The sequence below is a fragment of the Poecilia reticulata genome, linkage group LG4, assembly GCF_000633615.1.
Source record: "Poecilia reticulata strain Guanapo linkage group LG4, Guppy_female_1.0+MT, whole genome shotgun sequence".
Taxonomy (NCBI): Eukaryota; Metazoa; Chordata; class Actinopteri; order Cyprinodontiformes; family Poeciliidae; genus Poecilia; species Poecilia reticulata.
The window spans coordinates 29,687,997-29,697,424 of NC_024334.1; the positions used below are offsets into that span (position 1 = coordinate 29,687,997).

The 9,428-nt window shown below is 38.8% G+C and overlaps 1 protein-coding gene across 2 annotated transcripts in view; it reads left to right on the forward strand.

Moving 5' to 3' along the window:
- The window catches only part of LOC103464064 (cytosolic carboxypeptidase 6), a 311,033-nt gene that overhangs the window by 75,387 nt on the left and 226,218 nt on the right, over positions 1-9,428 (forward strand). The gene's annotated exons all lie outside the window — the stretch shown is intronic.

A 9,428-nucleotide genomic window follows, 5' to 3' on the forward strand; every position in this document is an offset into this window, starting at 1 on the left:
TAAATCCAGATTTTTTTTTTAAATGCTTGGTGGGCACCCCCACATAATAATAGTCCTGATACTGTGTATACAGGTGCCCTTTTGATTTTTTCTTTCCTGGTTCTTTGCTTTCATTTCCTTTCTTCTCCTTTCCTTTCCTATTTCTTTGCCTTTCCTTTTCTTTCCTTTCCTGTCCTTTTCTTTTCTGTCCTTCCCTTCCTGATCTTGTTTTGAGATTACGTCCTCCATGCTGCTCAGGCAAAACCTTGCTCAAGGGCACCTTGACACAGCACTTATTACATGAGAGTCGCCTGCAGTGTTACTCATTTCCTCTCTCAGCCTCCCCCCCCCGCCCCCCCCAAGCCACTTGCAGCCTTTGAATCAGTGACCGGTTCACATCATGACCTCAGCTATGTATGCACTTGTCATTAAAGGAAAGTCTTAAAACCCCTGCAAGTGGCAGTTTTGGCTTCAGTAAGATTTAAATTCCAACCCCGGGGCCACTCAGCAGACACTCATTGCTCCAGAGTGCTTAACACCAGGAAGTTAGTTCCAAACCACTTCTTCTAATTAACCTCAAATAAGTCCAGTGTTAATGTTGCAGAGATGCTCACTTTTTTGTGGTTGAGTGGGCAAAAGAGTTAGTGGGTGCGCAGGGGGGAGGGGGAGTAGTGTATGTGTGTGTGTGGGAATAGAGCACAGGCCAGTGAAGAAAAAGACCATCTTGTCAGGCAAAAAAATGCAGTTTTAAGCTTAATACATTATCTCTTCTTGACATGCTCTTTCTCCATCTCCATGTAAGGCTCATTTTCCTGCATCCCTAAAGTTGCTATTTTCATGTGACCATTTAAATCAGTACTCGCAGGCGTGAGTTTACCAGTGTGATGAAACATCTTTGAAGAAAAAATTATTTATTTACTTTTTTAGAATAGTTTTATTATTTTAATATACTGCAGTTCTAATTCAAGCCACATAAACAACTTTAGAAAAAAAAAACAGGTGATTTTTTTATACGTATGGTTTATTTCAGAAACCCACTACCCATGTGACTAAACTGATGCGCAGTTCTACTCTTTTCTTTGTATGGAATTGCAAACACTTTGCACCTACTTAACTTGTTTTTTTTTGTAGATGATGCTGTAATGACATGTTCTAATCTTAATGGACGTTCATTATAATTTAGTTTGAGCTGCAACATTGCAGCTCATTTCATCCTCCTGTCTTTTGGCTCTGAATCATACAAGTAAGAGATGACTGACTTTTAACACATCTTCATTTCACTTTGGTGAAGTTATGTTACATTAAAAAAATATGTTAAGGTTCATAACCTCTCAATGTAAAACTGAAAAGTGAACACTTTGCCTTTCCAGGGAACTATTTTTTACAGCACAAGAAAATCTACTCTAAATTTGCTCAAAACAACTCAACAATTACGCCTTTAAATTAAAAATGTAGAAATTGATGTGAGCAGGGAATCACTAATATGAATATTTAAATGTATCGTCAAATATTCTTTACACTAAATTCAATCTACACTGTATTTATTAAAGAAAGATTAATGACCAAGAAAAAACCCCCAACTCTGATTAAAATACTTATTTAGACTGATTAAATGTATTGGTTCCACCAGGTGCTTATTACTTTCTCAGAACCTGAACGAAAAAGATTTTGGTCCCTTCGAATATGAATTTGAACACTAGAGAAATGTGGGGAGAGTAGATGCTGAATCAAATTTGGGAGCAGTTTCTGAATCAGTCTATTTCACCTCTCTAGGAAATGGCATTGGTTTCTTCTTACATGTAGTGTCAGGATAAACTAATGTCTAATCAGCCATGGCTGAGTAGGGGAGGAAGCCTAACATTTCCCGAGGGCACAGATTTTTGTAAATAAAGTTTGTTCCTGAATCTGGTCTGTGATGCATCAAGTCCACAAACTCGGTGAAAGCATTTACCTTCAGACGGCAAGTTGGTCAACCAATCAGTCAAAGGCTTTGGAAAGGCTTGGAGAAAGTTTCTCCCATCAGTTTACTGCATTTTCAAATATGTCCCCTTAACAGTTCGGAGAAACATTTCAGTTTCGCCAATATCAACAATGAATGACTTTAGCCCCACTATCATACTTGATTTTGTTTAAAGTTGCATTTCTTTCATTACTCTGAAGCATACACTTACTCCATAGATAAAATAGAGCATTCACATTGAATTTTTGATCCGGTCAACAATATAAGTATATACATTTATGGTTAATTATGAACTCTTTCAAAGCTTTGTACACTTTTTAATGACCAGAATACAATTCTATCTCTTATCAATACTCCTTAGTCCCATTTTAGAGAAACTCTGACATATGTTCTGCATTTAGACAAACTGCTAATTGATAAACACTCAAGCAAGGTCACTGCTTCCTCGTATTTTGAGTCGCCAGTCTCTATCAGTGTGAAAAAGAAAGACAGTAATATTTGGCTACGGTTCACATCCGGGGTGAGTAAAAGGATACAAGTATATGTTGATTTCATCCTCATGCTTTTGACTTTCTTGATGTAAATATCTTACATTCTTTTTGTTTAGCTACTGAAAGCTTAATCTTTCAGATTTTTTGACTTCTTTTTCTGCGCTTTTTCTAAATATTCTGCCTGTAGCAGTGGAGATCAGCAGACATCTGTAAAGTACAAATGGCCTTACGACCTCTACTACCTGTGCCTGCTGCCTCCAGCTCCTTCCAGCTTGGGTTATTCCTGTCAGGCAAAGATCTGGACCACTGCCTCACATCATCATGGACTTCCTGCACCCCTGTAATGTTAATTATCTTACTAAGCACAGAATATCCAAAAGATGAATGTAAGGCAGGTGCTTTACTAAGGCTGGAGGCTGGAGGAGTGAAGGGAGGGATGGTGAAGTGGGAGGAAGGATATAATTATTACTGATAAGTATCGATCCTGCATCTCTGCCCCCTCTGTTTGTCCTGCTCGCCCTCCCCGCCCTTTGCTGCCTATTGAGTTACAGGTCTGCAGTGCCTAAGTAATTTGTAATGGGCATTCACTGTGGCAGTGCAGAAATCCTATTTTGTGATGGCCAGCTAATGTGATCAGGACCATTTTAAGCTGTTTTTTTTTTGGAGCTCTGAAATTACATCTGTTCCTCTGAGGGCTCTCTCTCACTCTTTGTCTGCCTCACTTTCTCCTTGTCTTTCGCTCTCCCCCTCTCTGACTGATGTGATTAGATAGGCAAACTACGCCGCTTGTTTGGACTTCCTTCCTGTATGACACCCAGTCACCCACGCACCCTCACAAACACTGACCAGCTTTGATGCGGTAACCTGTCTGAATTTTCTACAACCAATCTGCAATTATTAGCAGTCGCTGCTGGACTTTTGGGTTGTCTTACAGTAGAGACATCAGAGATTTGACGGTGGCGGTAGAAGGAATTCACAAAACTGCATAGAAATGTACAAGTACTGGTAACACATCCTGTACAATTCAGCTGAAAAACAAATATGTTAAGTGTCGAAAGAAAAGCTGCAATAAGCTGGTTGAAAATTTGTGGACACTCTTAAACCAATATTTTGTTTAAACACAATGATTTAATTTCAGCATTCAGTCTTTCGGAGGAGTTTCTTAGCAACGCACGTCTGGATGTGACAATATTTGCCCATAATAGTGGTAATGCAGGTCCAACATATACAAAGTCTGCAGTTCTTCGTATATCGATCTGGTTTGATTCTTTGATGCTTTCAATAGTAGTAACATCTGGTTGTCGATCACGTGACTCGTATCATGTGAGAAAAGTGTTTCCATTTTTGCAAAATGCGTCTATTTTGATGAGGTTGAAAAACCTCTCCATTCTAGTGCAAAAACGTTTTATTGAATTTTTTATTTTTTTTTAAATTGGCACGTTTCCATTAAAGCTGCAGCATGGAAAAAAACCCCCACTCCTTTCCTTTTTTCAATCTGTATGAAGATTAAATGCAGTAGATTTGGCCTTCCCATCTTCAGCGTCCCTTTGTGTGTTTTTCATTCAGATTTCATTGAAGAAGATAAAAATATAACTCTTAATATATGTGCTGGTTCCATAATCCATCGTAAAGCCCGAAGATGTTTGTCATGATAATGAATAGGTTCATCAGTGGTTCCACAGCCCGGGGAATCTCTTCTGAAGGTGAGGAAAAAGGCCTTATTGAGGCTCAGTTATTAAACTCCCAGCTCGGGTAGTTGGTAAGCAGCCGCAGAAGATTGTTAGAACAAACATCCACTTCCAGCTCACGCTTCCCTCTGCCTGTGTCTGAACACAGCAGCCTGGTCCAGCCCAGTGCCAAAGTGCTGTCAGAAAACTGTTCTTTCATCAGGAAACATATTTATTTCCTTTTTGCCAGCCTGTCTGCCAATCCCCACGGAGCTGTTTGGTTAAGGCAGAAATTTGACAGAGTTGAGACAGAGAGAGGGAGACTGAGGGCTTTTGCACATTTATGTGTTAAAATCAAAGTGCTTTGTGTGAAATGGGGAGCTTGTGTGCTTGCGCGTGCCTGCGTACATGCGTACGGGTGTGTTGCTGTGTGGTAGTGATAGCTGGCAGCAGGTCTGCGTCTTGCTGTGTGGTAGCTCTGGGGTGCAGCTCACACGGGCGGGGGTAACAGGAGGAATAAGAGGAGGAGGTGGGGGAGGGTGACAGCCAAACGCTCGCCCTTGGGCTCCCCAGACGCCTAACTGCTGAGGAGGAGGGTGAAATATGTATGTATGTGTGGGTGTGTGTAAAAAGAGACCGGGAACGTGGGTGCACACACGTACGCGCATGTGTGTCTCTAAATGCTCAGATTCTGCTGATCCAGCAGCCTCTGCTCAGCTCCCCTCACTCTCTCTTCTACCCTCTCCACCTCTTCTTCTCTCCTCCACTTCCCTGCTCCCTCTTTATGGCAATGCACGTAGGTCACCTTCTCAGTTGCTGAATTTAATACTCAGCTGGAGAGAGGCCGGAGAAAAAAAAGAAAGAAAAAAAAAAAAAGGCAGCAACGAACCGGCAGAAGCGTGGATAGTGGAATTTTTCATTTCTTTCACAGTGAATTTTCAGATCATTTATGAGACAGATTGTGAGGACATCCACAGAGGAAAAACATATGAGCATCTGCCCGAGCGGCACAAATACACACACGGGGACACACATGGGCACATGGTGCGTCGAGGCTCCGGCGGTTGATTAGCAGTCGGGTCACCTTTCTCCAGCTGTGAGTGTGGTTCATTTAGATGAGAGTGATAAAACAGGGAACACACTATAGCTGCAGGCTCACCTCAGATAGCAACGGTGGCCACTACACAGGGAACACATCAGCAGCGTGGCGCTAGCAAACTCCCCAAGCAACCGGCAGAATGTCTTTGTTCCTGACTGTATGAAATTCTGGGAAATACTGATTTAATACCTGGGCTTTTTGTTACTTTGGAGTATCAGTTGTAGATTGCCAAATAGAAAATCTTTCCATCCACTTCTGCGCCTCCAGCAGAGAACCTGATTTCTGTTATAGACCAATCAAACCAAAGGCATTAGGAACAGATTGTTATTCGTGGAACTCAAAAAATGTTTCACAGGTTATATTAGAAATCTTACTTTTAAATGACTACTTGAATTGAATTACTATGCCAAAAGAAGTTTTTTCTTGCACCAGTGTATTTATGCTGTGACTAATGCTACCTGCCAGTAAGCTGTGAAAAATGGTCTTTTAATTACTTTAAACCTCTTTATTAGTTCATGAGTGCGATCAATGTGAAATGTTCCATTATTTTTATAGAAGCATGGCAGATGTGACCGTATATTTTTTTTCAAAGGGTTTTAACATAATTCAATTGATTACATTTTTAATTGTGTTTAAATGTTTCTTACATTTCTCTTTATGTGTTATTTAAAAATTACAAAATTTAGTAAACAAAAAAAGTGACTAAATATATCATAGTTGTCTATCTTAACAAAACAAAAAATTTATTTCTAGTATTTGGTGTCTTGTAATTAGCATTTAAAATGTTGGAACCAACACTAAGTTGGTTCAAATCATTTTGCAACTCTTTCCACATCATAAAACTTAATTTCTTGCCGATTTTTATTTTAACAAAATGACTCGGGCTCAGCCAGTATGGATCAAGGGCATCTCTGTACAAGCATTTTCAAGCCTTCCCACAGTTTCCTAATTAGATAGATTTCTAAACTTTTACTGGGTCAGTTTTAATCTGAGCCTCTCAGTTGTTGTTCTGGCTCTTTATGGTCGTCATCACCTCCACGTCTCAACTATCTTGCAGCCTCTAACAAGTTTTCTTGAGCTGTATTCATGACACTGAATTTTGTGTTTTGAGCAAATTTTTAGCACTAGTTTTTATATAGTGGTGTGAAAAAAATAAACACCACAAGTGTCCTTTTTTTTGTGCAAATGAATATACATTACTGTGTACAGTTTTCCTTTCATAATTGTTCTTTATTTTGTGTTGGTCTGTCACAGAATTTCAGTGGATTACATTGAAGTTTTTGGGTGCCATGTGACGAAATAAAAAAAAAAAAAAAAAGCGCATGAGGTGTGAATACTTTTTCAAAGCACTGTTTAAAACATTAGAGCTAAATAAAAAGAAATGGGGCAATGTTTGAGGTGAGATATCAATACCCTTATGTATGTGTGTGTTTTCCTGCTGGACAGCCGCTCAGCATTAAGCATTGTGCTGCTGCTGGAAATGAAAATAGATCGGGTGACAGAGCTTAGTCGTTCAGCTCCTCCTGCCACATGGGGGCATGCCTCGTCTAATGTGCACCCAGGCTATGCTACTGTATAGTTGTGAATATTGGTTAGGGTTGCACCTTTGTGTGTTTGGATGTGTGGGGGGGATGAAGTCCTTGTCTTCACCTGGCTGGCAGAATGCCTCCTGTTCAATCTCTGTTCTGTCAAACTTACTTACCTTCCACCACTAACAACAGATGTCTGGCTTGCAGAACCTGCCCCTTCGGTTGTTGTTTGTGCCCTTAGGTATCACGCAGACACACATTCACAGAGCTGGTTGTGTTAGCCGTCTGTCAGTCAGCATCAGTAGCTAGAACCTTTATTACAGCAGGCAATAAGTCGGTGAAGAGAGGAAGACTTTGATGGACTAAGCGACAGAGGACAAACACAGTCTCAAAAGAGGGTGAAGAGATGGCGTTAAGCTTTGTTTTTTTTCAAGCTAGTTTGTTAAGGTCTTGCAGCACATCCGATTACATTGGTTAATTCACATGTTTGATTTTATTAAACAGTCGGGGACAAATGTAAATGAAAACACAGTGATTTTCAGCTGTCTGTTGTCATGAGGCTGTTAAGTTGTCATTATTTCAAGGCTCCTGCACACTAGCTGTGCCAGTAAGCAAGAAGCTTATTTGCTGGGCCAGAGTATGCATCACCATATTGTGATTTGTTACTTAGTAGTCACAGTAGCATTTTGCATATATTTAAATGTATAAGAAAATAAAACTATCTCTGGTCTGGATAATGCTGATGAAAGATAGCATCTGTTGACATGTTGGTGGTTTTTACTACTTTGGGGCTTTAGCTTTGATATTTACTATTCTATAAGGGTATATAATATTTTGCTGCCTGGACAGAAGGAGGTTGGCTCCCAGCCTACAAGAACATCCAACTAAATTCAGGGACATTGCTTTGGAGCTGATGAAAAACATGTTTTTCTTACTTGTAGGTGATTCAATCACATATACAGGTTTGAGTACATGTGCTCAGACCTACATGTATGCAGGAGATGTACATGCTCTGACGAAGGCAGTGAACTAGTTGTTTTCTCCAAGTCAGCTCTGAGCTGTGCCTGTCATGTCAATCTGTTGCTCGTCTCATGAACTCCAAGCACACCGCATTGCATGCAGTTCTATCAGCTTCTGCTTTGTGATGCCACCCGTCTCAGAGTAATAGATATTTAATTTAGTTACAATATGTCACCTGCTGTCAGTAAAAAACAAAAAATATATATAACAGTAACATAATCCCCATAATAAGTATTGTAAATTGTTTATTTGGAGAGGGTTTCACCAACCTTTGCTTGTCATATGGACATATATAATTTACCACTGACGGTCATGTTATTTGGCTTTTGCCTCTGTTGGAGTTAAACCTCTGAGAGGACTAGCTCCAAGCAAAATCAAAAACATAAAAATTCCGACTCTCTGTAATTATAATAAAGAAAAAAGTTGATATTTGGATGTTCACAGCAGAGGTTTCTGGTACTCTCTGTGGTATTTGCCTATTTCTTTTTATGGGTCTCAATAAAAACATATTGTATTTAGTTATTTTAAGTCTTAGACACCATTTAGTTGCATAAAGTCTATGTTTCCTGAAAGGACTATGGTATACTAAAACTAGTTACTTAGTTCCCTTAAATTATACTTACATTGTCATATTTCTTATGAAGTTTTTCAACCTAAAACTTACTTCAGTGTTATGTTTCATTGTAACTTACTTGTCTGTCACTGATAAATTTTCCATCTAATCCTCTGTAGTTTAAATATTAATACAGCTTCTTCCAGCTAAATAATGTCAATTTTTATCAGCTAAATTTATAATGTAGTGTAATGTCCTTGTTCAGGGTGAAATTTTAATTATTTGCCATGCTGCAGAAAATCATTCCTTGAAAGCAAAAGTTAGACACAGATACCACATAATCTGCACCAATTTTAACAACAGCAGGCTTACTTTAACTCACTGCCAAGACTGTTTCAAGGTTAACATATACCCATTGATTTCCGAATCAGTACCACCGCCTAATTACCCACAAATCCATTTGTTTCCCCTAGTGGTCTGTTTCAATATTTCATTCTTGTAAGGCTATGTCTAGAAAATTAAACCTAAATTAAACCATTGTAAATGTCTCAGACAGCAGCAGAACAGGTTTCTGTCCCAGGTTTTACTGCTTTTACCTTCATTGTAATTGTGTCTGTAGACTGTGATTTACGACGCCATCAAAGGGTTTAAATTTAAAGAACTACAAGTAAATCGTTGAAGAAGTATTTAAACAAAACTTCCAAAGGGAGATTTTGGTTAATTTTCTGCAACCAAGCCACTTATATTTATGTAACTACCACTGTGCTAAATGTTGTTCTTTTTTAAGATGTTTTCTTTATGCTAATATGGTGGACTTTTATGATTCACTTTGTGAGCCCTTGAACATTTTGGAAATTTAAATTAACTAAACATGATTCTAAAATTTCATCAAACAGTAATACTACTACTACTACTACTACTACTACTACTACTACTACTACTACTACTACTACTACTACTACTACTACTACTAATAATAATAATAATAATAATAATAATAATAATAAAAAAACATCAACAAAAAAAAAACAAACAAAAAAACAAGCATGTTGATCTTTTACTTTTTTTACTGGTCAACAAACTGGCCGAAGTCCAAAACCTACACCCTGACTAACATACACAAACACACG